The sequence below is a fragment of the Triticum aestivum genome, chromosome 2A (assembly GCF_018294505.1).
Source record: "Triticum aestivum cultivar Chinese Spring chromosome 2A, IWGSC CS RefSeq v2.1, whole genome shotgun sequence".
Taxonomy (NCBI): Eukaryota; Viridiplantae; Streptophyta; class Magnoliopsida; order Poales; family Poaceae; genus Triticum; species Triticum aestivum.
In genome coordinates, this window is record NC_057797.1 from 619,145,386 (window position 1) to 619,172,448 (window position 27,063).

Consider the following 27,063-nt stretch of genomic DNA (forward strand, 5'->3'; position numbering starts at 1 on the left):
AGATGATATGACTTCTTCCATTAAATGAAAGGGTATTTGAAAATAATTGAATTTCATTTGGAAATATTTCAATTCATAAACTTCATGCAGCTCAATGCTTTTCATGAGAGAAGATAAAATGACTTCTTCAAATTATATGAAATATGAGTTGGGAGTTTCAAAGAATTAAATTCAAAGTTCTTTTGAATTTATTTTCAATTTGGAGTTATTTGAGTTTTATTCAAATTACTTTTCTCCAAAAATAAAATATATGGAAATTAGGGTAGCATGATTCCCTACATCAGAAAATTGGAGAGAAATAAATTTGAATTCATTTTGGTAGTTTTAAAATGATTTTTGTTGGATTTTATTAGACCAGTAGCACTTTTTGAATTATCTGAATTTGGGTGTATTTTATTTGACTCTAGAAAAATGTCCATGTTGTAGAAAATCTTTTTCTGCAAATTTTGATATATTATATGCCTATATAATTTTTTTTATTTCTGTTGTTTTTATTTGTTTTGTTTGTCTGGAAAAAAAGAAAATCTTTATTTAAAAAAAATTTAGGCCGAAGCCGACTGGGCCGGCCCAGCACTGGGCCGGCCCAGCACTGGGTCAGGCCAAGCCCAGCCCAGCCGCGTCGTCCCCGACCTCACGCAGGAGGCCGGATCCTGCACGCCACCACCGCCGCCTCGGCGTCCGAGCCGTCCCCGCCGCGGACTCCTCCTCGCCGCCTTTGCCCCCTTCCCCACGCAAACCCCTCGCCCCCCTCCATATAAGCTTGCGCCGCCGCCGCCCGCTCTCTCCTCGCGCCGCCGCCGCACTTCTCGTTCGCCGCGCCGCAGGTGCATCTCACCGGAGCCGCCGCCTCTCCTGCTCCTGCCGCTGCTCCGAACGCCGCTGCCCCGCGCCGCACCACCGCCTCCTCCCGCCGCAGTTCGCCGCCACCTCCTCGCCGCTGCCGCGCTCCGCCGCCCGCAGCCACCACCGCCGCGTAGCCGCCTCGCCGGAGTCCGTCGCTAACCGCTGTCGCCGGATTTCAAAGAAAAAAAAACCCGCCCGAACCGGTACAAACCGACCCGGTTTTTCTTTTAGTTCAGTTTTATTCGTTTTGATCGGTTTATTTATTAGGTTTAGTTAGTTAGCGGATGTTCATCCGTTAGTACTCAGTAGTGAACGGTTTTCGTCTTATAGGCTTGTGCAGCGAACGTTCGCTATTTAATCTTTTTCTTTTTCTTTTTATTTTCGGCCAGGGACCTGTTTGTGAATAGTTTATTTACAGATTAGTCCCTGTACTTCAAATGATCATTACTTTTTTACCCGTTAGTCCAAATCCAACGAAACCAACGCTCACGTCTTCGTTATGATCTCCTCTATCCAGTAACCCAACTCAAACATGTTTTTGAAAAATTTAAAATTTGAATTAGATCAGATTTGAATTCAAACTTCGTTTGTTCATAACTTGAGTTTCGTAGCTCCGTTTGAGTTGATTCTTTTTGCAAATCGAAGCTCTTGACCTAAACTTTCTGATAAGGCCAAATTCATATAATTTTGGTACTGTTAGAAATTGTTTTATGTTGCAAGAGCTATTTGCTTGGTTTTGATGTTTTCCGAATCGACTTCTTCGATCTTTCTGATCTTTTGAGTGATTGCTTATGTGTGGTTACTATTGCTTGCTTATGATAGATTGACCGGAGTGTGACGAGTAGAACTATCAAGAGTTTTGAGTGCGAATCATCTTCATCAACATTGCAGGCAAGTTCACACTTTGATCATATCCCTTTTCATACCCAGTTTTTATGCATTAGTTACAACCCTCAACATTGCATGAGTGGGATTAATAACATGTGGGTATTGGGAAGTAGTTGATGAGTTAGTACCTATTACCTATTTATTATCAAACCCTTGCGAGTTACTATTGCGTTATGCTTATAGTGCCATGGTATGCTCATAGACGTGGATTGGGTTTTGAGAGTATTCATGACAGATGTGAGATTGTTAATTAATGGTTTACTTAAGGTGACAACTTAAACACACATCTGGGTGGATTGAGGCACCGGGTTATTCCAGGATTGCCTGTCTAAGCACCTGGGTAGACCAGGATTGCCTGTTTTTTTGGACCGCCACCCAGGCTCAAAGGGGTCATGAGACTATTCATACTAGAAACTTCCGTGTGCAGCCACAAGCTATTATGGGCTCTAGCATAGTTGACTAAGTTGTGCGAACTCTTAAGTAGTAGACTAGCAGATGTAGGGGATGTAGGTGGTACGGTCTACCCGATCGTAAGGTGCTAGCGCTTCTGAAAGACTATGTCTCGGTCATCCGTCTTCTCAAACACCATGTAGTGCGAGAAACCAAACGGAGGAGATCGAGTCTTGTGGGGAAAAGTGCGCAAACCTCTACAGAGTGTATAAACTAATCATGGTTAGCCGTGTCCCCGGTTATGGACATCTTGAGTATCTAGTACTTGGATTATCATGTGAATCTCATCATGTTACTTTAATTAATATTGTTGGGTTTTAATGATGATACTTAATTGAGATTGAGAATGCTGTCAACCATTCTCAATGTTTAACAACCACCATGATAGTTAAATAAAATTTATTCCTTTGTAGTAGGGAAAAATTGGCTTTTCGCAAAAACCTTATAACCGTAGAGCTTTTCCACCACCCAAATATGCATGTAGTGATAGCCATTATTCATCATTGCTCTACAGTGTGAATTTGCCAGTACATTCAATGTACTGACCCTTTGTGGCTGCAACGTCTCATGTTGCAGGATATCTTACGACGAGTAAGTGATACGTTAGGGTTATGATTTCTACACTCAACTTTGCCGTAGGTGTTGATGGGAATCCACAACCTTGTTACTTCCGCTATTTTGGATTGAGGTAATAGTATTTTACGTTACTTATACATGTGATTTACCTCTGTTATAAATCCTCGAGTACTATGTGTGTCAGCATACCGATCCAGGGATGACACTTAAGCACAGAGACCTGATCCATTCGGGTCGGGTCGCTACAGATTCCAATCAAGTTGATGTGGGTCCCAAAGAACAAGAACTAGAGTGTTCTTGAGGGTGACTCCACCAACATATTTCACTCATATTCATTTAGGAAAGGACTTGTGCAACCAACTTTCACATCTTGCACTAGTTCATGGAGTCACAAACCCTCTTGTTGGTGATACAAGGGACAAGGTAACTCAATGCATTCATGGACATCATCATATGTGCTATTCACTCTATGTCCATGGATATCCTTGTATGTTCCTTGTGGGACTAACCCATGTAGGTATTGAAAGTGCAAAACTCCAAAGGATTGCTCCGAACTCTTGATGGACTACATCAACATTGAGCATCCACATCTTCACTATCTACATGAAGTCATCATTGAAAAAACCCAAGGTTAGTTAATCCCTCCTAGGGGGATATCACATCTAGGGGGGATCTTTGCTCTAAAAATTTAGCTAAATCATCTAATGGTGTGAACACATTAATGCTTTATGTAAAAGTGATAACCCCACTTGTGATTAAATGATGAGTATGACCTATGATCAAATGTTGTCATTTGACTCCTAAGTCAATATACTCATATATAGATGACCTAGTCATAGCCAATTGCTTGATAGATGCTAGAATTTGTTGTGCACGTTTGACACATATTTCATTTGCTATCTTATTGTGTGAGCATGTTGATTTGCATATTTTCTTCATTCAAGGACATCCATTTGTTGTTTTGATTGTCTTGGTTTTTCTGGCCAAGTGGATGTACGAGAATGCTATGCACCTTCTCTAGCTATCTATGCATTCTTGTCTCAAACTATTTGTCGTGGTATTCTCACGGGGGGGGGGGGGGGGGGTGCAGGACGACATATGCCACAAGGTGGCTTAGTGCGTGGGCAAGACTGCTGCCGGAATATCCAGGGACGGGTATGCGAGTAGCACGCGCTAGTTTACCCAGGTTCGGGGCTCTCCGGAGAGATAACACCCCTACTCCTGCATGTCTAAGTATATATGTGGTATATCTGGTACAGAGTGCTCCTGGAGCTGTATCTAAGGTCAGTGCCATAGGCATCTGGCCTCGTATATGCATATGAGCACAAGTGAGAGAGTGGCTAGCTAGTGGCTGAATGGAGTGGTCGTGGTGGTGCTTGTGTGCTCATGCGTGAGTGCCCATGAGAGTGTGTGGATGGATGGATGGCTAGCTATATATAGTGGGAGCTAGCTTAGGATGTAAGCCATGTAGGCATGGTAGCTAGCTAGCTAGTGGCATGGTGGGGTGTCATCCTTGTCCCCTGGGTCACTTCATAAATAGTGCCCAGGGACAAGGGACACTGTACATGATGGCTGGGGTGACACGTGAACAGTGCCGGGTACGGCCGTCACATCGGGGTCGCATCAGGCTGCAGTTGACTTCGGGCAGCCGGCTGGTTGGAGCAGTCGGCAGCCAACAGCCGGCCTGGTGGAGCAGTCGGCAGCCAGCAGGGGCGGCCGGACAGTCGGCAGCCAACAGCCGGCCTGGTGGAGCAGTCGGCAGCCAGCAGCCGGCAGGGGTGGCGGGCAGTCGGCAGCCAGCAGCCGGCCTGGTGGAGTAGTCAACAGCCACCAGGGGCAGCGGGCAGTCAGCAGCCAGCAGTCAGCAGCCAACAGTCGGCAGCAGCCGGCCTGGTGGAGCAGTCAGCAGCCAGCAGCCAGCAGCCAGCAGCCATCAGTCGGCCGGGTAGTTTGGACCGAGGGGCTTTGCTAGCCTCGATGTCTTGATTTATTGTCTCGCCGTCTTCGGGGTATCCGTGTCCAATTACTCCGACAGTAGCCCCCAAGCCTCCGGGCAACTTGGCAAAGTTGGGCGGAGGTTTTTTGGCGAGTGTTCATGGAAATGCTCATGAAAAAGACGAAGTTAGTCCACGTAGATATATCAAATGTTTGCCTTTAGCATTGCAAGTTTTATGCGGAGGGTGCCGACTCGGTTTCGTCTGAGCCCCCTTAATCTTTTTCGTGTTCCCTTCGCTTTTTGGCTTGTGCTCTTGCTTGCCGGACAACCGCTCTGTGGTCTGTGGCTGAGAGTGGGCCGCGAAGTGGAGTGTACAGTACTCAGAGTCTGGGAGCAGATTCAACCGAGTAGATACTTGTAAAGGAAACGGCTGGATCGCCAGATCCGTTTTTCTTCCCAGATGTTTTTCGCGTGGGTGGCCTCCAGCGTTCACTCTTGCTAGCCGGACAGCGCTCTGCGGTCTGTGACTAAGAGCGGGCCTTTGGTACCGCGCACGCTGCTAAGCCGTCTGCGGGAACTAACGTCTCAGGCCAAGCGGCCAGCCACCGGGCCAACTCTCGTTGGCGCCGGGGTGAACAGTGATGCGACTGAAATGAAATGCGGAGATAGCCCCCCGAGCATCGCTCGGGGTTATCTGTGCTTGCGTGGTGCAAAAAATATGTGGGTGAGGAGCTCACATTGGTTTCCGTGTAGCCAAGGCGGAGTTTGCCAAAGACAGTCGGTGCGGCTCGGCGCTCGCGGAGTGCACCGGCACACCTGCTGGGTGTAGCCTTTGAGCCCCCGGGTGCTCGAAGGAGGGTCCCGGTCGGTTAGGCTCGACCGGCCAGGCGGCGAGGCGTCTTGCAGCGCCCTTTTTCTTCTTTTTCTCTTTTGCCGGCTGCTGGCAGCTGGACAAAACTCTTCTCTTGTTTGCGATCTTCCGTGGGGGCGCGCCAGCGCACCCACTGGGTGTAGCCCCTGAGATTCGGGCCGACTGCTGAGTAGTCGGGCCGGATCTCCCGGCAACTACTCTGTCTACTTCTTCAAGGGGGCGCGTCAGCGCACCCACCGGGTGTAGCCCCCGAGATCTGGGCCGACTGCTGAGCAGTCAGGCTGGATCTCCCGACAACTAATTTGTCTTCTTCTTCGTGGGGGCGTGTCGGCGCACCCGCTGGGTGTAGCCCCGAGATCTGGGCCGACTGCTGAGCAGTCGGGCCAGATCTCCCGGCAACTACTTTGTCTTATTCTTCGCGGGGGCCCGTCAGCGCACTCACTGGGTGTAGCCCCTGAGATCTGGGCCGACTGCTGAGCAGTCAGGCCGGATCTCCCGACAACTACTTTTCTTCTTCTGTGTGGGGGCGCGTCAGCGCACCCGCTGGGTGTAGCCCCCGAGATCTGGGCCGACTGCTGAGCAGTTGGGCCGGATCTCCCGGCAACTACTTTGTCTTCTTCTTCGCGGGGGCGCGTCAGCACACCCGCTGGGTGTAGCCCCCGAGATGTGGGCCGACTGTTGAGCAGTCAGGCCGGATCTCCCGACAACTACTTTGTCTTCTTCTTCGCGGGGGCGCGTCAGCGCACCCGCTGGGTGTAGCCCCCGAGATCTGGGCCGACTGCTGAGCAGTCGGGCCGGATCTCCCGGCAACTACTTTGTCTTCTTCTTCTAGGGGTTGCGTCAGCACACCCGCTGGGTGTAACCCCCGAGATCTGGATGCTCGAAGGGGTCCCGACCGGTCAGGCTCGACCGGGCAGGTGTCGAGGCGTCTGGCAGCGCCATTTTCTTTTATCTTCTGCCGGTTGTCGGCAGCCGGACACGGAGTCTTTCTTTTTTTGGCCAGACCGACTCTTTTCTCTCGAGCCGGACACGATATTTCCTTTTTTAGCGGGCTGTAGCAGCCGGACTCTCTCTCGCCCCTTTTTTTAAACACGAGCAGCCAACTGTTGACTTGGTCAGCCAGTCCTCTTTTCCTTTCTTGTCAATCGGTGCTTGACTTTTCTTCCAGCCGGCGATTGGATAGGCGGCCCTTTTCTTTCTTGTCCTGGCCGTCCTCTCACTCTCTCTCTTCTCTTCTCCAGCCGGCCCGAGGGCGCAAGGGGCGGGAGCCTACCGAGGCACAGAGGGAGGTAGCCGGCAGGGGCGCGCGGAGCCATCACGAGGTGGCTGCCGACCGAAGCGGCCAGGGAGTGCGGGGCGAGGCCGCGGGGCCCCAGAGGCGGCCAGGCGCACCTGGACGGAGGCGCCAGGGCAGAGCTGATGCGGGAAGTCGGCGTCGCGGGATGCCTGCGCGGGAGGCCGGCGCCAGTGAGGCAGACGGACGGGCGGGGTGAGTAGGCGGCCGGGACGCGGAGGGCCTGCAGGCGCCACCAGTCGGTGGAGGACCCGGATGGTCGAGGCGATGAGGTGGCGGAGCTGGCGCACGGGCCCTGCGAAGCACCATCCGGACGATGGGGAGGCCGAGACGAGGCGAAGGCGGGGCCCCGGCCGCCGGGACACGAGGCGGAGCAGCCGACCGAGCGCAGAGAGGCTGGGCGTCGTGGGCAGCTGGACGAAGCCGACGGAGATGAGGTAGAGCCGGCAAGCGCTAGTGCATGGCCGGGCGCAGAGCCAGCCGATGATGAGGAGGGTCGAGCGTGGTCGAAGCAGAGGCCTGGCGGAGCCGGACCCGGCAGCGGCGGCGAGCCGGACGCGGCATGGTGCGAAGGCGGAGCCGGGCGGGCGGCAGAAGCCGGCGGGCGTGGAGCAGGCGGGGGCGGCTAGGCGGCTGCGGGCAGGGCCGCACGCGCGTGCTTACTGGAGGTGCGGTGACGAACTAGGCGACGCGCGCGTGGGGTGAACGCGAGCGGGGGCGCGGGACAGCAGAGGCGATGCAGCAAGGCCATCCGGGCGGCGCGTGAGCGTACGTGGGCAAAGGACGCGACCCGCAGCGGCGGGACGGCGTGATGCAGGCGGAACAGGCGGGCGGCTGGCCATGGAGCGACCTGGCCAATGCGGGTGTGGCGCCGCGCGACGGCGTGCACGGAGGCCGGGCCGAGCCAGCGTAGAGTGGGGCGTATCTAGTTAGTGTACAGGTGAGATCTGGCTATGGTATGTCTAATGGTTTGACCATTGTTGACTAGCATCTAGCTAGTTTGCATAGATGGTATATGGAGTAGTGGATCGCCCGCTCCGGCCGGAGCAAAGCGCAGCGCGGAGGGGAACGGACGCAAGCGGCGCGCGGATGAATGCGGCCGACCGAAGCGAGGCCCCGCGCGTGGCGCGCGCGCGGACGGTCGGCCGGCGTTGCAGTGGTGGTGACGAAGGCGGTGAGGCCGACGACAAGGACGCGCCGTCCCGCGCGGCCACTCCGGGGGCGGGTCTAAGTCGAGCCCCCGAGTGCTACCGGAGAGACAGTGTGACGCCACGACGGTGATGGCGAAGATGGTCCCGCCCGGACTACGAAACTAGCAGCAGCGCAGTGGCATAGTACCGCCCCATTGCGGGCGCCAAATGTCGTGGTATTCTCACGGGGGGGGGGGGAGGGGGGGTGCAGGACGACATATGCCACAAGGTGGCTTAGTGCGTGGGCAAGACTGTTGCCGAATATCCAGGGATGGGTATGCGAGTAGCACGCGCTAGTTTACCCACGTTCGGGGCTCTTCGAAGAGATAACACCCCTACTCCTGCATGTCTGAGTATATATGTGGTATATCTGGTACAGAGTGCTCCTAGAGCTATATCTGAGGTCAGTGCCGTAGGCATCTGGCCTCGTATATGCATATGAGCACAAGTGAGAGAGTGGCTAGCTAGTTGCCGAATGGAGTGGTCATGGTGGTGCTTGTGTGCTCATGCGTGAGTGCCCATGAGAGTGTGTGGATGGATGGATGGCTAGCTATATATAGTGGGGGCTAGCTTAGGATGTAAGCCACATAGGCATGGTAGCTAGCTAGCTAGTGGCATGATGGGGTGTCATCCTTATCCCCTGGGTCACTTCATAAATAGTGCCCAGGGACAAGGGACACTGTACATGATGGCTGGGGTGACACGTGAACAGTGCCGGGTATGGTTGTCACATCAGGGTCGCGTTAGGTTGTAGTTGACTTCGGACAGCCGGTTGGTTGGAGCAGTCGGCAGCCAGCAGTCGGCTTGATGGAGCAGTCGGCAGCCAGCAGCCGGTAGGGGCGACCGGGCAGTCGGCAGCCTGTAGCTGGCCTGGTGGAGCAGTCGGCAGCCAGTAGTCGGTCTGATGGAGCAATCGGCAGCCAGCAGCCGGCAGGGGCAGCCGGGCAGTCGGCAGCCAGCAGCCGGCCTGGTGGAGCAGTCGGCAGCCAGCAACCGGCAGGGGCTGCGGGCAGTCGGCAACCATCAGCCAGTAGTCGGCAGCCAGCAGCCGGCCTGGTGGAGCAGTCGGCAGCCAGCAGCCGGCAGGGACAACGAGCAGTCAGTAGTCAACAGCCAGCAGTCGACATCCAGCAGCCGGCCTGGTGGAGCAGTCAGCAGCCAACATGGTAGTTTGGACTGAGGGGCTTTGCTAGCCCCGATGTCTTGATTTATTGTCTCGCTGTCTTCGGGGTATCCGTGTCCAATTACCACTAAAAAAAGACACATCCGTGACATTTTGGGCCGAACGAATTTTTTTCCTGTCATACATATGACACTTCTATGACGATAATTGTGACAAAACCCGGTATCATTATAGATGTTGTGGGCTCCTACTTCTATGACCAAAAATCATGACAGAAAATGGGCTTTTCGTCCTGGGCGGGCCGGAGACGCAGCTGCATGACATTCTTTGGGCCGTCCATGACGGAAAAAACCGTGGTAGAAGCGAGGGCGAGGAAAATTTCGGGGAGTTACGGTTATGGTGGGATGTCGGGGCCGAGCGATGCGCGTTTCTCTCGTACACGTACGTGCGTGTGTGCGAGGCGTTGGCTCTAACTGAACCCGAGCGAGGCATTGGGCTCTAACTAAACCCGAGCGATTGCATTGCAGGCTACGCGTTACCGAACCCGAGCGATCACTGAACCCGATCGAGCGATTCCTTCGCTACCGCTGCTAACTGAAGCCGATCGATTGGATGAACAGTGTGTTGCGGGGGGGGGGGGTGGATGAACAGTGAGAGGTGGTGTTGCCTTTGGATGAACAGGACCCCGTGATGTGGTGGAGGGCTGGATGAACAGTAGATGGTGGAGGGATGCCTGTGGAGGGGTGATTGAACAGGACCCCATGGTGTGGAGGGCTGGATGAACAGTAGACGGTGGAGGGGTGGTTGACCAGTAGCCGGTGGAGTAGCGCGCGGTGGAGGCTAGTTGAGCAGGAGCCCATGGAGGCTGGAGGAGGTCGACGGTAGCCCGTGGAGGCTGGAGGAGGTCGACGGTAGCCCGTGGAGGCTGGATGAGGTCGACGGTGGAGATGAGCAGTATCCCGTGGAGTCTCGTTTTGCGCTACGCCACACCCCTCCCGATGAACAGGACCCCCGTTTCGACCGTAGGAGGTCCGTTTTGTCTGTTTTGCGGTACGCCACACCCCTCCCGATCATCAGGACCCTCATTTCGACCGTAGGAGGTCCGTTTCCTCCGTTTTGCGGTACGCCACACCCCTCCCGATCAACAGGACCCCCGTTTCGACCGTAGGAGGTCTGTTTCCTCCGTTCTGCGGTACACCAGGCCTCATTTCCATCGCCGGTTTCGTCCAAGCCCTCCCGATGAACACAACCACTCATTTTGTTCCGACCCAGCCGGTTGGCTCCGACGCGTTCCGTTGCCTCCCGATGAACACGACGCATTCCGTTGTCTCCCCATGAACACGACGCATTCCGTTGCCTCCCCATGAACATGACAATGACGATGTTTCTCCGTTCCGACCAAGCCATGTACGTGAGCCCTGGCCGTACATATGCGCGAGTAGGCATTCGAGACCCTGCCCGTATGTACACATATGTGGCCATATTTTTACTTTCTTGCACCATGGCCATTGTACGTACATGTACATGCTACGTGCGTGCCTCTACTATGACACGTGCACAACTCTACTACGACACGTGCGCACCTCTACATCGACCAGTATGTACGTACACGTTCGCGACCAGAATGACAATGCTACGTACGCTTCGACCAGGTGGGTCCCGACTGTCAGGCACTTCCTTGCTTGCAAAGATGTAGCTGGTGGGTCCCAGCAGTCGGGGGGGGGGGTGTGAATCATTTTTTTTGCCCGGACGCACTTCCTTGCGTGCAAAGGTGTAGCTGCTGGGTCCCAGCAGTCAGGGTGGTGAATCGTTTTTTTGCCCGGACGCACTTCCTTGCGTGCGAAGGTGTAGCTGGTGGGTTCCAGCAGTCGGGGGGCGAATTGTTTTTTCCGGGTGCACTTCCTTGCGTGCGAAGATGTAGCTGGTGGGTCCCAGCAGTCAGGGGGCGAATCGTTTTTTTCCCGGACGCACTTCCTTGCGTGCGAAGATGTAGCTCGTGGGTCCCAGCAGTCAGGGGGCGAATCATTTTTTTGCGAAATACGGTGGCCCATCCGGTGGGTCCCTGCTGTCAGGTGGAGGAATAATTATTTTGCGCGTAATAAGGAGGCACTTCCTTGCGGCTGCCGTGGACCCAGCTATCAGCCTCTCCACGTACAGTCCACGTCCGATGGAAGTCGTTCCTTGACCACGTTGACCACGCCGCGCCGAGAGCACCAGGGCGATGGACGACGGCGAGGCCTAGGAAGGGGACGATGCGAAGCCGGGGAAGACGCGATAGTGGATGCACACGCGGAGAGGAGTACGAGGGTTCACTAGTCCGGCTGCGCTGCCATCACCGCAGAATAACAAGGGGTGTGGGTGAGTGGAGGGATGGCCTGGCCAGCGGTGGAAGTAGTAGGGGGCGGTGAGGCCTCCGCGGCAGCACAGCCAGCCACGGGAGGCAGGAGCAGGCGGTACGACCGGCGCTGCTTTGGGCGGCAGCAAGAAGACCAAAGGTTGAAGAAGCACGACGGCCGTTGGATGGACATCTTACGGTCACTGAAGCTAGAATCGTTTATATTGACTAAGTTGACAAAGCCCTTGGTACGCCAACTTAGTAGGCCCACAGGTCAGCTTCCGAAACGGTGCGCCCCAGATGTCAGGGGAAGGAATCATTTTTTCGGCGGGTGAAGCTAGAATATCCGAGATTGAAGAAGAAGCACGGCATCCGTTGGATGGACATCCAACAGCCACAGCTGCTAGAACCGTGTGTTGACTATAAGTTAACAAATCCTTGCATATGCATAAACTCTGTTTTTTAGGGGATGCGTCAACTTAGTAAGGCCAGAAGTGTGTGGCAGAGAACTTATAGCCCATTTGAGATTTGTAACAATCTCGAGTTTTTGATAGAGCTATTGCCAGACACCGGACCAATATCGAAGAGACCATACTGGATGCCCGCAAATGATCTGGAGGAGATTAAGAAGCAGATTAAGGGGTTGTTGGAGAAAGGTTACATTCGACGAAGTTCATCACCATGGGGAGCCCCAGTGCTTGTGGTTGAGAAGAAGGATAAATCTCTGAGAATGGTTGTTGATTATCGGGCATTGAATGAAGTGACAATCAAGAACAAGTACCCACTGTCGATGATCAATGATTTGTTTGACCGTCTGCAAGGAGCAAAGGTGTTTTCGAAGATCGATCTGCGATCAGGATATCACCAGCTGAAGATTAGGAAAAAGGATATACCTAAGATAGCTTTCACCACAAGGTATGGGCTATACGAGTATACGGTTATGTCATTCGGACTGACTAATGCCCCTGCCTATTTCCTGACTATGATGAATAAGGTGTTCATGGAATTCTTGGATAAGTTTGTCGTGGTGTTCATTGATGATATCTTGGTATACTCGAAGAATGAAGAGGAACACAAGGAGCATTTGCGTTTACTTCTCGAGAAGCTCAGGGAACATCAGTTATATGCCAAGTTCAGCAAATATGAGTTTTGGTTGAAGGAAGTTGGATTTCTTGGACATGTTATATCAGGAGAAGGTACTGGATCCTACCAAGGTTCAGTCAGTGACTGAGTGGTTGGCACCCACCTCAGTTGGAGAGATCCGCAGTTTTCTTGGACTCGCGGGATACTACCGGAGATTTATTGAGAATTTCTCCAAGATTGCGAAGCCTATGACAGCATTGTTGAAGAAGGACACCAAGTTCCATTGGACTGAAGAATGTGAATCAAGTTTCCAGGAGTTGAAGAAACATTTGACTACAGCCCAGTGCTGATTCTGCCAGATATACGCAAGGATTTACAAGTGTATTGTGATGCCTCTCGCTTAGGACTTGGAGGAGTACTTATGCAGGACAGAATGGTTGTTTCTTATGCCTCAAGACAGCTTCCACCGCATGAGTTGAATTATGCTACGCATGATTTGGAATTAGCAGCCGTAGTGCATGCGCTCAAGACCTGGAGCCATTTTCTTATTGGAAACCATTGCGATGTGTACACGGATCACAAGAGTTTGAAGTACATTTTTACCCAGAAGGAGCTGAACCTCAGGCAAAGGAGATGGTTGGAGCTCATAAAGGATTATGATATGAAGTTGCATTATCATCCAGCAAAGGCCAATGTCATAGCAGACGCTTTGAGCCAGAAGAGTTATATCAATACCCTCGTAAACGGAGGATTGCCAAAGGAGCTAGCATAAGATCTCAGGGAGCTACGTTTGGAGATAGCCCCACGAGGTTTTGTTGCAGCATTGGAGCTCAACAAAAAAAGACACATCTGTGACATTTTGGGCCGAACGAATTTTTTTTTCTGTCATACATATGACACTTCTATGACGATAATTGTGAAAAAACCCGGTATCATCATAGATGTGGTGGGCTCCTACTTCTATGACAAAAAATCATGACAGAAAATGGGCTTTTCACCTTGGGCGGGCCGGAGACGCGGCTGCATGACATTCTTTGGGCCGTCCATGATGGAAAAAACCGTGGTAGAAGCGAGGGCGACGAAAATTTCGGGGAGTTCCCGGTTACGGTGGGAGGTCGGGCGCCGAGTGATGCACGCTTCTCTCGTACACGTACGCGCGTGTGTGTGAGGCATTGGCTCTAACTGAACCCGAGCGAGCTGTTGGGCTCTAACTGAATCCGAGCGATTGCAGTGCAGGCTACGTGTTACTGAACCCGAGCGATCGATCGATGGCTGTTAACTGAACCCGGTCGAGCGATTCCTTCGCTACTGCTGCTAACTGAAGCCGATCGATGCTGCCTCTGGATGAACAGTGAGCGTTGCGGGGGGGATTGGATGAACAGTTCCCGGTGGGGTGGATGAACAGGACCCCGTGGTGTTGCCTCTGGATGAACGGGACCCCGATCGATCGAGCCGGTTGGGGCTGGATGAACAGGACCCCGTGGAGTGCTGGATGAACAGGACCACCCCGTGGAGGGCTGGAGTAACAGTAGAAGGTGGAGGGCAGGATGAACAGTAGCCCGTGGAGGGGTGGTTGAACACGAGCCCGTGGAGAGGGCTGGTTGAATAGTAGCCGGTGGAGTAGCGCACGGTGGAGGCTGGATGAACAGGAGCCCGTGGATGAACAGTCACAGGTGGAGGCTGGAGGAGGTCGACGGTGGATGAACAGTAGCTCGTGGAGGCTGGAGGGGGTCGACGGTGGAGATGAACAGTATCCCATGGAGTCCTGTTTTGCGGTACACCACACCCCTCCCGATGAACAGGACACCCATTTCGACCGTAGCACTCCAACACAAGTCCGTTTCGTCCGTTTTGCGGTACGCCACACCCCTCCCGATCAACAGGACCCCCGTTTCGACCGTAGGAGGTTCGTTTCCTCCGTTTTGCGGTACGCCAGACCCCTTCCGATGAACAGGATCCCGTTTCGAACGTGGCCGATCGAACACAAGGCCGTTTCCTCTGTTCTGCGGTACGCCAGGCCTCTTTCCATCGCCTGTTCCGTCCAAGCCCTCCCGATGAACACGACGCATTCCGTTGCCTCCGCATGAACACGACGCATTCTGTTGTCTCCCCATGAACACGACGCATTCCGTTGCCTCCCCATGAACACGACGGCGACGCTGTTTCTCCGTTCCAACCCAGCCATGTACACGAGCCCTGGCCGTACGTATGCGTGAGTAGGCGTTCGAGACCCCGCCCGTATGTACACATACGTGGCCTTATTTTCTTTCCTGCACCCTGGCCGCTGTATGTACGTGTACATGCTACGTGCGCGCCTCTACTACGACACGTGCGTGCCTCTACTACAACACGTGCGCACCTCTACATCGACCAGTATGTACGTACACGTTCGCGACCAAAATAACAACGCTACGTACGCTTCGACCAGGTGGGTCCCGACTGTTAGGCACTTCCTTGCCTACGAAGATGTAGTTGGTGGGTCCCAGCAGTCCGGGGGCGAATCGTTTTTCTGGTCGGACGCACTTCCTTGCGTGCGAAGATGTAATTGGTGGGTCCCAGTAGTCAGGGGGAAACATTTTTTTGCAAAATACGGTGGCCCGTCCGGTGGGTCCCGCTGTCAGGTGGAGGAATAATTATTTTGCACGTAATAAGGAGGCACTTCCTTGCTGCGGCCGTGGACCCAGCTGTCAGCCTCTCCATGTACAGTCCACGTCCGATGGAAGCCGTTCCTTGACCATGTTGACCACGCCGCGCCGAGAGCACCAGGGCAGTGGACGACGGCCAGGCCTAGGAAGGGGACGACACGGAGCCGGGGAAGACGCGACAGTGGATGCCCACGCGTAGAGGAGTACGAGGGTTCACTGGTTCACTGCGGTGTGAGGCTGCCGTCGCCGCAGAATAACAAGGGGTGTGGGTGAGTAGAGGGATGGCCTGGCCAGCGGTGGGAGTAGTAAGGGGCGGTGAGGCCTCCGCCGCATCGCAACCGGCCATGGGAGGCAGGAGCACGAGGCACGACCGGTGCTGGTTTGGGCGGCTGGAGCAAGAAGACCAGAGGTTGAAGAAGTAGTACGGCCGTTGGATGGACATCATACGGTCGCTGGAGCTAGAATCGTTCATATTGACTAAGTTGACAAAGCCCTTCGTCCCCGTCAACTTAGTAGGCCCACAAGTGAGCCTACCACCAAGGTGGGTCCCAGCTAGCCGGGGGAGTATTCATTTTTTTGTGCGTAATAAGGAGGCACTTCCGGTGGGTCCGAGCTGACAGCAGGGGGAACATTTTTTTCGCGAAATACGATGGCCCGCCGTGTGGGTCCCAGCAGTTAGGGGCAAACGGTTTTTTCGCGATATACTGGTGGGCGTCCGGTGGGTCCCTGCTGTGAGGTGGAGGAATAATTATTTTCCGAGTAATATGGAGGCACTTCCTTGCGGCTGCCGTGGACCCAGCTGTCCGCCTCTCCACGTACAGTATTCTTCCGATGGAATTCGGTCGTTGACCACATTGACCATGCCGCGCCGATAGCACCACGGTGGTGGACGACGACGAGGCCTAGGAAGGGGACGACGCGGAGCCGGGGAAGACGCGATAGTGGATGCCCACGCGGAGAGGAGTACGAGGGTTCACTGGTTCGGTTGCGCTGCCGTCGCCGCAGAATAACAGGGGGTGTGGGTGAATGGAGTGGAGGGATGGCCTGGCCAGCAGTGGGAGTAGTATGGGGGCGGTGAGGCCTCCACGGCAGCACAGCCGGCCACGGGAGGCAGGAGCAGGCGGCACCACCGGCGCTGCTTTGGGCGGCTGGAGCAAGAAGACCAGAGGTTGAAGAAGCACTACGACCGTTGGATGGACATCGTACGGTCAGTCGAGCTAGAATCGTGCATATTGACTAAGTTGACAAAGCCCTTCGTCCCCGTCAACTTAGTAGGCCCACTATAATGGGTCCCAGCTAGCAGGGGGAGTATTCATTTTTTTGTGCATAATAAGGAGGCACTTCCTTGCGTGCGAAGATATAGCTGGTGGGTCCGAGCTGTCAGCGGCGGTGACGTTTTTTTCAGGAAATACAGAGGCCGTTTCGGTGGGTCCCAGATGTCAGGTGGAGGAAATAATTATTTTGCGCGTAATAAGGAGGCATTTCCTTGCGTGCGGCCGTGGACCCAGCTGTCAGCCTCTCCATGTAGAGTCCACTTCAGATGCATGTCGGTCGTTGACCACGCTGACCATGCTGACCACACCACGCCGAGAGCACCAGGGCGGCAGACGACGGCGAGGCCTAGGAAGGGAACGACACAGAGGCAGGGAAGACTCGGCCGTTGTTTTTGTTTCCCACGCGGAGGGGAGTACGACTGTACGAGGGTTTACTGGTTCGTCTGTCATCGCCGAAGAATAACAGCAGGTGTGGGTGAGTACAGGGATGGCTAGGCCAGCGATGGGAGTACGGTGGGGCGGTGAGGCCTGCGCGACAGCACGACCGGCCGCGGGGAGGAGGGAGCAGACAGTCCTGCCGGCACTTGTTTGAGCGGCTCGAGGAGGAAGAGCAGAGATTGAAGAAGCACGACGGCCGTTGGATGGACATCCAACAATATACAGGCCATCTGTGGAAAGCCTCAAATCTGTGGAAAATAGCATACAGCCCATCTGCCATTATTTCAAATAACTTACATCCCATTTGCTAATCCTTACTGGTTTTTTTGGAGCCCATATTCTTTATGTTAGCATTACAGCCCATATTGTGGCCACGGTTAAAAAATTATACGAAATTTTGCATATGTCAGTGCGGTGTGAACTGTTTTTAATCCTGAAATTTCGAGTCACGTTCAGACTGATTTTAAAAATAAATGTATATCAATATAAAATCCAATAAATTGTCCACGCATAAAAATGAATGCAATATAAAATCTCGAAATGAAAAAAAGATATTTGAAAATAATTGCCAGTTTGATGTGTTTTAAAAATGTACAGCCCATTTCTCATTAGTGATAGGCCATTTTCTCGGCCAGCCGAATGAAGCTCTCCTCGTCTTGAAAGATTTGCAGCCCAGCAGACCTGATAAAGCGACTTACTTGACAAATCACAAAAGAACTGGCTAGCCATTTTCAGAAAGAAAAAAACTACTAGGCTGGTGTGTGGTAAACATAAAAGAAAAGGTTGTCTAGACATGCGAGAGTGTCCCGCACAGCCCAGTTGACACCCTGCTTCCGTCTCAAAAACAAATTAGATAAATGCCACTCCAATTATGGCGATTCATAAAAATGCCACTGCAATTTCCAACCTTTGAAAAATGCCACTTCAATCTTTGCAAACTTTGAAAAACGCCACTGCAGTTTGCAAACTTTGAAAAACGCCACTCCAGACTTTGAAAAATAGCACTAGAAATGGCATGAAATGGCATTTTTCAAAGTTTGGAAATTGCAGTGGCATTTCTCGGATACACCAGATTTGGAGTGGCATTTATAAAATTAACCCAAAACAAAAATAACTGGCCGAGCTGCTGGGTCCCTGGTGTCAGCCGCTCGTTGTGCAATTCTCTCATTATTGACTACATTGACAATGGCATGGGACCCAGATGTCAGAAATCCACTAGGAGGAGCCATTTTTTATTGGCTTGAAATAAGGAGGCACTTGCTTGCGTACTGCCATGACCTTGGCGGGTCCCTGCTGTCATCCTCTCCATGTACAGTACCAGTTAGTCGTGCTTCAAAACTTATCGGCACGCCATTAAAAAAATAAAGGTCGATAACTAACGCGGCACCTCGGGCCAACGCGACCAGATCGCATTTTGCACGAGAAATTACACACCATGTTTTGTTGACATGTGGTCGCGTTCTAACATATCAGTGAGACGATGACGAGTAGTAGGAGTATTTCCGAACGGACGTGTAGGCTGGGGCGCCTCTTCGTGAACCGTGGCAAACTCGCAACCGTCCACCGACTCTTCGCCTTTCCCTCTCGATTTGGAACTGCTGTCGCACGCTCTTCCTCTCCCTCCTCCATTTTCCTTCAACCCTTCACCCTTTCTTGTGCCATTGTTCGATATCTTCTCCATGGAGGGAACATGCCGGAAACGACCCCGTTATTTTTGCCCCGATCTGAAAGATGACGTGGTGGACGAACTCATTGATCGATGCAACGTCATCACCTCGGCTAGCATGGCAGGTTCGTTCAAGCCCATTCTCGACTCAACTAATAACACCATTACAAAGAACCCAAGAGTCAAGGAGCAGTTTGATCTCCCCTATCTTCTTCGCCGTGACCCCGATGACTGGCGTCGGCACGACGGAGGCCTCGCCCTGTGCCAGTTGATGCCGCTTGATAATGATACGTATGATGTTAAGATGCCATCGCTTGAGGGCAAGGCTTGGGCGGGCGCAAATGGAGATTGGGTTGTTTACATTGGGTCCAACTGCGAGTGGGAACTTGTGAATGTGTACACTCGTCACTGTGTGCCACTTCCAAAAATCTCAGCACACTGCCCAGAGGTTGAGCACACCGGTAATGTATGCATGTTCAAATACGATCATGGTGACTGTCTTCTACGGAAGATAGCAATTTTTCAAGTTCCCAACTGCTCTTGGAATTACAACAACTATCAAGTTGTTGCTATCTTCGACAAGCTTGTTGTCGTCCTTCGTGGTTCAACTCGATGGATATTGCTCAAAAATCAGTTTCTATACACGGATGAGTACTGTGATGCAATTCAATACGAGGGCCTTGTGTTTGCTGCCACCACTCGTGGCACTGTTTTTGCATGGCATCCTAGTAGTTTCGGTACGTTTGTATTCCACCGTAATTATAATTGTTTCATCCACATGCATGCGGGCTAGCAGGTTTCCCTTTACTAATTAACCTTCTTCCTGTGTTTCCAAGGTCCTGTGAACATCCCACCACCTATACTTGAAAATTTTTATAACCAAGGGGGAGATGACGATGGTGATGATCACGAGCATGAGGATGAGCAGCGCTGATATACTCTCTGGTGCCTGGATCACCTCTTCTTGTGTTTATACAGCCCACTGATGTTGTTACTGCTAAGGAAGCAGGTGTCTCCCATGGTCGCACTCTCCGGACCTATTCCAACACCCGTTGCATGGTATTCGGGACGGATACTAGTGTGCTAGCGCCAACTCCTTCTCCCTGGCACAGAATTGATAGTCTTGGAGAAAACTCGCTCTTCCTTGGACAAAACTATCCGATGATGGTGAAAGGCGATCCAACTGCTGTTGACACATTTATGAGAAGCAACTATGTCTATACCTTAGACATTTGGGTGGTTCCCTACCCTAGTACTGATATAGTAGGCCGCTTCAGCCTGGATGATCAGTCCTGCGTTGGTCTCCAGATCAACAACAGATGGCCCGTCTATCGGGTTTCGGGTTCCGGCAGACCCTTGAGGTTCGAACACTGGGGTGCATGCGGAGATCTCTCCCCTACCGATCTACGCCCAATCTCCTCGCGTGATTTTAGCTGGGAACAACGAACAACACAAGGGACAAAAGGTTTATACTGGTTCGTGCCACCATTTTGGTGTAATACCCTACTCCAGTGTGTGGTGTGGTGGATTGCCTCAGGGGCTGATGAGGATCAGTACAAAGGAAGAACAGCCTCGCGAGAGGTGTTCTTGAGCTAGGGCGATGAACTGCTAGGGTGAGTTCAGTCGCCTCTCCCTCTCTCTCTGCTAGGGTTCTACCAGATTTCTAGCCGTCCCTCTACTCTGTGGTGGCTAGCTCTATTTATAGAGGCCCTGGGCCTCTCCCCAAATAATGAGCGGGAAGGGCGCCAACAATTGGCCATTTTGAAGGGGAACATGTAGTACAAGTTATCCTGACCAAAGGTGGTCTTCGGCTGCCAAAAGTACTGGTGATGACGCCGTCTTGGGCTCCACAGCAACCTCCGTCCTGCTGCTCTGCTGGTCTTGGTCTCGTTGCACCAGAATGGCAACCTTTGCGTGATGCCTTGGCCTATGCTTGCCCCCTTTGCACCAAAGGGGAAACAAGGACACTGCGCAGGCCGACGCCCGCCTGGTCTCGATCGTCATGGCTTGCGTCACGGGTTCCTCGCGAGGTACCCCTGCCTTGATCTCTCCGCCTCCTCGCGAGCCTGCCTGATGAGGCTGCCTCTGAGGAAGCTTCTTGTCGTCCGCCCCGCGAGGCTTGGACCCTCGCGAGGGTCTTGAGCTTGAGCTGATGAAGATGGGCCGCACTGGGCCCCTACTTGAGCCACGCCACAGGCCACAGGCAGGCAAGCCTGGGGACCCCCGTTCCCATGGTGTGCCCGGGCTTGGCCTGGTAGGAAAGCGAAGGGGCGAGCGCGAAGCGCCATGGGCCCCAAAAGCCTGCGGCCTTGGGCGCCGCATGGTGATTGATTGGACGTGGGCGTCTGCGCTTCCCCATGACGCCTTGTTGCGCGCCCGGCTAAGCGGACCCGCAGTTGCACACAGTCGTTCCTCCTTTCCGCTGCTCGCCCACCTCCTATCTTTCCTTCTTCTTTGAGCTCCAGCCTCCGCCGCCAATTCGGCCCGAGTTCTTCCTCCTCTTCACCGCCATGGCGCCGACGAAGAAGGGAAGGGGAAAGAAGCCCGCGCCTTCACCCCGCACACCTCCAGCCTCGACCCCCGCCGTCGCCCGGTCGATCATACTCAATCCAGAAGCTTTGGACAAGGTCCGCTCTGCCCTTGCAACTATCTTCAATGAGTGCGGCAGGACCACGGCCTGGCCTGCGTCCCATGCCTCCCTTGATAGGATCGCCACGGAGGTCCGATTCTTCGCCGATGCTCTATGGGCGGGTCTAGTTCCCCCCTTTTTTGTCTTCTTCAATGTGGTGCTCTCCCATTATCAGATCCATATGATGCACCTCGGGCCGGAGTCCATTACCCTTCTGGCTGCCTTTGCTTTTGTTTGTGAGGCGATGATAGGCATACCTCCTTCCATTGCCCTGCTGCACCACTTCTTTTCCTTGCGCATGAGCGACCCCACTCAGTGCTCAGGGTGCGTGAGATTCTTCGCCGTGCCAGAGACGGCCGCTTCAGGGATCGACTTCGGCCTTCCTCCTCCTGAGGCCAGGTTCAGAGAGCGGTGGCTATACGTGGACGTTCGAGTGCCCAACCGTCTGCTCTCGCACCCGACCTCCCATGCTGTTCCTCACACGGGTTGGGACCACGAGGTGCTCGCGAGCCCCCGGCTCGCCTTCGTCTGGTGCCGCTTCCAGAGTTTGAGGGCGCTCAATGTGACAGCGCCCAAGGTGGTGAAGGAGTTCCTCCAATGTCGCATTGCTCCTCTTCAACGCCACTCTCGACGGATGTGGGACTTTGCGGGGCATAGAGACCGCATGCGGCTTCAAGAGTAGGACTTGGCGCCTTAAGTGCTGCAGACGGTGCTCAAGGTCTTGACTGGCGATCCTTCCCCAGGCAGCCTTCAGAGTAATGGCATCCTCTTGTATCTTTGCTCCGGCAGGGCCGATTTTGTGAGGAAAATGCCCAGCTTCGATGAGTGGGGACTGCGCCCTGCTGGCTTCATGGGGCCCCGCGAGAACCCAGTCGCCGTGGTTGCTTCTCCTGCCGCCCACATCGGTCTTTCCTCGGGCGACAAGGCGGGGAGACGAGAACTGGTGAGAGTTGAGGCATCCGATGTCGAGGCGCTGACGCCGCGAGAAGTCTTGAAGGCAGCGTCTCCCGAGGCCCGCCCTGGAGCGGCGGCAGGTGCGGAGTTGCGGCCTGTGGTTCCTGAGGCCGAGGCTCCCGAGCCCCCAGCCGTTCCTCGCAAGGTGATGCCTGACGGCGCCCCCCCAGGCTGACTCCTCCAGCGCTGATCACCTTGACGCTTCTTCGCACCAGGGGCCGACCCATGCGCCGAGCGCTTGGGTCGGTTCCTCGTAGACTTCGAGGCCCTCCGCAAGCGGAAGGAGGCCTTGGATGGCAATGACCGCCCTTGCCGCTTGTTGAAGCACAAGAAGTACTTTGACATGGACGAGTAAGTCTTCTTCTTCCCTTGCTTGTTCGCTTTGCTATCCCTGCGACTGATTGTGGCCCTTTCAGGCCCTGCCCTATGAAACCTGCCGAGCGAGCCCGGGAGCCATCCCCCCAAGCTTCGCCTTCTGTGCTGGCTCTGGCTTGCCGAGCTCGAGCGGCACCCCTGCTGCCAGACCAGTTGGTGGAGTGGTCCATTCAATAGGGCACCTCGAGCCTGCGCGCCTGCTGTCCTTTCTTCATGAATCCTCCTGGGGCACATCTGGCTTGCCCCGCGTTCGTCCTCTGATCATTGATGGTGAATGGATGAACTCCGTCTTCGGCTCCTCCTCCGTGGGCGGGCCGACGCCGGGCCGGATTCCGAAAGAGGTCAGTTCGGCGATGGCTAGGGCGCCAGCCCCCAGCTCCGCGCCGAGAGGAGGCTAGCCGCCCTGGGGCCCTCTGCATGCTCCGGTCGAAGAGGGTGATGTAGAAGACGTGCTCAGGCATGCTCGGGAGCGATGCGCCTAAGGGAGTCCTTGATTAGGGGGTCTCCGGACAGCCGGACTATATCCTTTTGCCGGACTGTTAGACTATGAAGATACAAGATTGAAGACTTCGTCTTGTGTCCGGATGGGACTCTATTTGGCGTGGAAGGCAAGCTAGGCAGTACGGATATGGATATCTCCTCCTTTGTAACCAACCTTGTGTAACCCTCTCTGGTGTCTATATAAACCGGAGGGTTTTTAGTCCGTAGGACACAATAACATACAATCATACCATAGGCTAGCTTCTAGGGTTTAGCCTCTCTGATCTCGTGGTAGATCAACTCTTGTAATACCCAGATCATCAAGAATAAATCAAGCAGGACGTAGGGTTTTACCTCCATCAAGAGGGCCCAAACCTGGGTAAAACATCGTGTCCCCTGCCTCCTGTTACCATCCGCCTTAGACGCACAGTTCGGGACCCCCTACCCGAGATCCGCCGGTTTTGACACCGACATTGGTGCTTTCATTAAGAGTTCCTCTGTGTCGTCGCTGTTAGGCTTGATGGCTCCTTCTATCATCGATAGCGATGCAGTCCAGGGTGAGACTTTTCTCCCTGGACAGATCTTTGTGTTCGGTGGCTTCGCACCGCGGGCCAACTTGCTTGGCCATCTGGAGCAGATCGAAAGTTACGCCCCTGGACACCATGTTAGGTTTGGAAGCTTAAACTACACGGCTGATATCCACGGAGACTTGATCTTCGACGGATTCGAGCCTCTGCCTTATGCGTCACACAGTCACGATGAGTATGATTTAGCTCTACCATCAGACAGTGTCCAGGAGATCGCATCGGCAGCCGCTCCGACCCTCAATTCGGAGCCAGTTGCGCCATCCATGGACAGGTGGATGGACCCCGCCACGGAGGCCTTACCCTCAGTGGCGATCGAGCCAAACATCCACCTTACCCTGCACGAGAGCCGTGTTGTCAAACTGCCGGATCCTTCTCCGGCCACGGACTCCGAACCGCCTGCGCCCGTTCCTAGCGAATCCGATTGGGCACCGATCATGGAGTTTACCTCCGCGGATATTTTTCAACACTCCCCCTTTGGCGACATACTGAACTCATTAAGATCTCTCTCCTTGTCAGGGGGATCCTGGTCGAACTATGTCCGACAAGATTGGGATGCGGATGACAAAGAAATTCGCTGCCCACCCACCACCCACTTAGTAGCCACTGTCGACGACTTAACCGACATGCTCGACTTCGACTCTGAAGACATGGACGGTATGGACAACAATGCGGGAGACGCAAAGGAACCACTACCCACAGGGCACTGGACAACCACCTCATCATATGATATATACATGGTGGACACACCCAAAGAAGGCAATGGCGACGAGACAACGGAGGATGACCCCTCCAAGAAGGAACCCAAGCGCCGACATCAGCGGCGCCGCTCTAAGTCCCGCCAAAGCAAAAGTGGTGATACAGGCACAGGAGATAATAACACTCCGGATAGTGCCGAAGATGGCGACAATCCCCTCCAGCACGATCTAGGACAGTAGGATGGAGAGGCCAGCCCTCTAGAGAGAGCGGCAGATGGAGAGGCGGAGGATGATAATTACATGCCCCCCTCTGAAGACGAGGCAAGCCTCGATGATGATGAATTTGTCATGCCAGAGGATCCCGTCGAACAAGAGCGCTTCAAGCGCCGGCTTATAGCCACGGCAAATAGCCTTAAGAAAAAGCAGCAGCAGCTTCAAGCTGATCAAGATCTCCTAGCTGAAAGATGGACTGAAGTCCTGGCGGCTGAGGAATATAAACTCGAACGCCCCTCCAAGAGTTACCGAAAATGCAGGTTGCTACCCCGACTGGAGGAAGAAGCGTATGATGCGGCTGATCGGCCACCCCGTGGCCACGACAGAGAGGCATTCCAGCCAAAAGCTCAGCCTGCACCCTGACGCCATTCAAATAAAAAGGCATGGGGAAATATGCCAGACCTGCGAGATGTATTGGAGGACAAAGAAAAACATGCAAGATCGATCAACGGATCATGAGGGCGCGCCACTATGCGAGACGATAATCGTCACGCCGGATACAGCAAAAGTAAATCCGGCTGGGCTGAGCACAGCGGGCAAGACTCATTGGAGCTGCATCGCGATATAGCCCAGTACAGAGGCACCACACACCCCTTATGCTTCACAGACGAAGTAATGGATCATCAAATCCCAGAGGGTTTCAAACCCGTAAATACAGAATCATACGACGGCACGACAGATCCTGCGGTATGGATCGAGGATTTCCTCCTGCACATCCACATGGCCCGCGGTGATGACCTACACGCAATCAAATACCTCCCATTCAAACTTAAAGGACCAGCTCGGCATTGGCTCAATAGCTTGCCAGCAGAGTCCATTGGCTGTTGGGAAGATCTGGAAGCCGCATTCCTCGACAAGTTTCAGGGCACTTATGTGCGACCACCAGACGCCGATGACCTGAGCCATATAATTCAGCAGCCAGAGGAATCGGCCAGGCAATTCTGGACACGGTTCCTAACAAAGAAAAATCAAATCGTCGACTGTCCAGATGCAGAGGCTCTAGCAGCTTTCAAGCACAACATCCGCGATGAGTGGCTAGCCCGGCACCTTGGTCAGGAAAGGCCGAAATCTATGGCAGCCCTCACGACACTCATGACCCGCTTTTGTGCGGGAGAAGACAGCTGGCTGGCTCGCAGTAATAACATATCAAAGAACCGTGGTACTTTGGATACCAAGGACGGCAACGGCAGGTCACATCAAAACAAACATAAGCGCCGCATTAACAGTGACAATACCGAGGATACGGCAGTTAATGCCAGATTCAAAGGCTCTAAACCCGGTCAGCAGAAAAAGCCATTCAAAAGAAGCACTCCGGGCCCATCCAGTTTGGACCATATACTCGATCGCTTGTGTCAAATACACGACACCCCCGACAAGCCAGCCAACCACACCAACAGGCATTGTTAGGTGTTCAAGCAGGCCGGCAAGTTAAATGCCGAAAACAAAGATAAGGGGACACATAGCAATGACGAGGAGGAGCCCCGGCAGCCGAACACCGGAGGACAGAAGAGGTTCCCCCACAAGTGCGGATGGTGAACATGATATACGCAACCCACATCCCCAAGAGGGAGCGGAAGCGTGCGCTCAGGGACGTATATGCGTTGGAGCCAGTCGCCCCAAAGTTCAACCCATGGTCCTCCTGTCCGATCACCTTCGATCGAAGGGACCACCCCACTAGTATCCGTCATGGCGGATTCGCCACACTGGTCCTAGACCCAATCATTGACGGATTTCACCTCACTCGAGTCCTTATGGATGGCGGCAGCAGCCTGAACCTGCTTTACCAGGACACAGTGCGCAAAATGGGTATAGACCCCTCAAGGATCAAACCCACAAAAATGACCTTTAAAGGCATCATACCAGGTGTAGAAGCCCATTGCACAGGCTCAGTCACACTGGAAGTGGTCTTCGGATCCTCGGATAACTTCCGAAGCAAAGAGTTAATCTTCGATATAGTCCCGTTCCGCAGTGGTTATCATGCACTGCTCGGGCGAACCGAATTTGCGAGATTCAATGTGGTACCGCATTATGCGTACCTCAAGCTCAAGATGCCAGGACCTGGGGGGTCATTACAGTTAATGGAAACACAGAGCGCTCTCTCCGAACGGAGGAGCACACTGCGGCCCTCGCAGCGGAAGCGCAAAGCAGCCTCTTAAGGCAATCCACTAGTTCGGCGTTTAAGGACCCGGACACCTTCAAGCGCGCCCGGAGTAATCGGCAACAGGACCGCCTGGCACGTTCCGAGCTCGCATAGCAATGCGGCCCCCACCCCGGTCCCAGCCAAACGGCGAAACCCGTGCCACGTGTACATAATTACGCATTAAAAATACCGTGGGCACATGCCGGGAAGGGGGCACGACTACGGCACTCCCCAAGACGCGGCTTAAACCGCACTAGGGGCTTCGCGCTTTGTTATTTTTCTCTCTTTCAGGACATTAATATCTGGAAACCTTGTCCG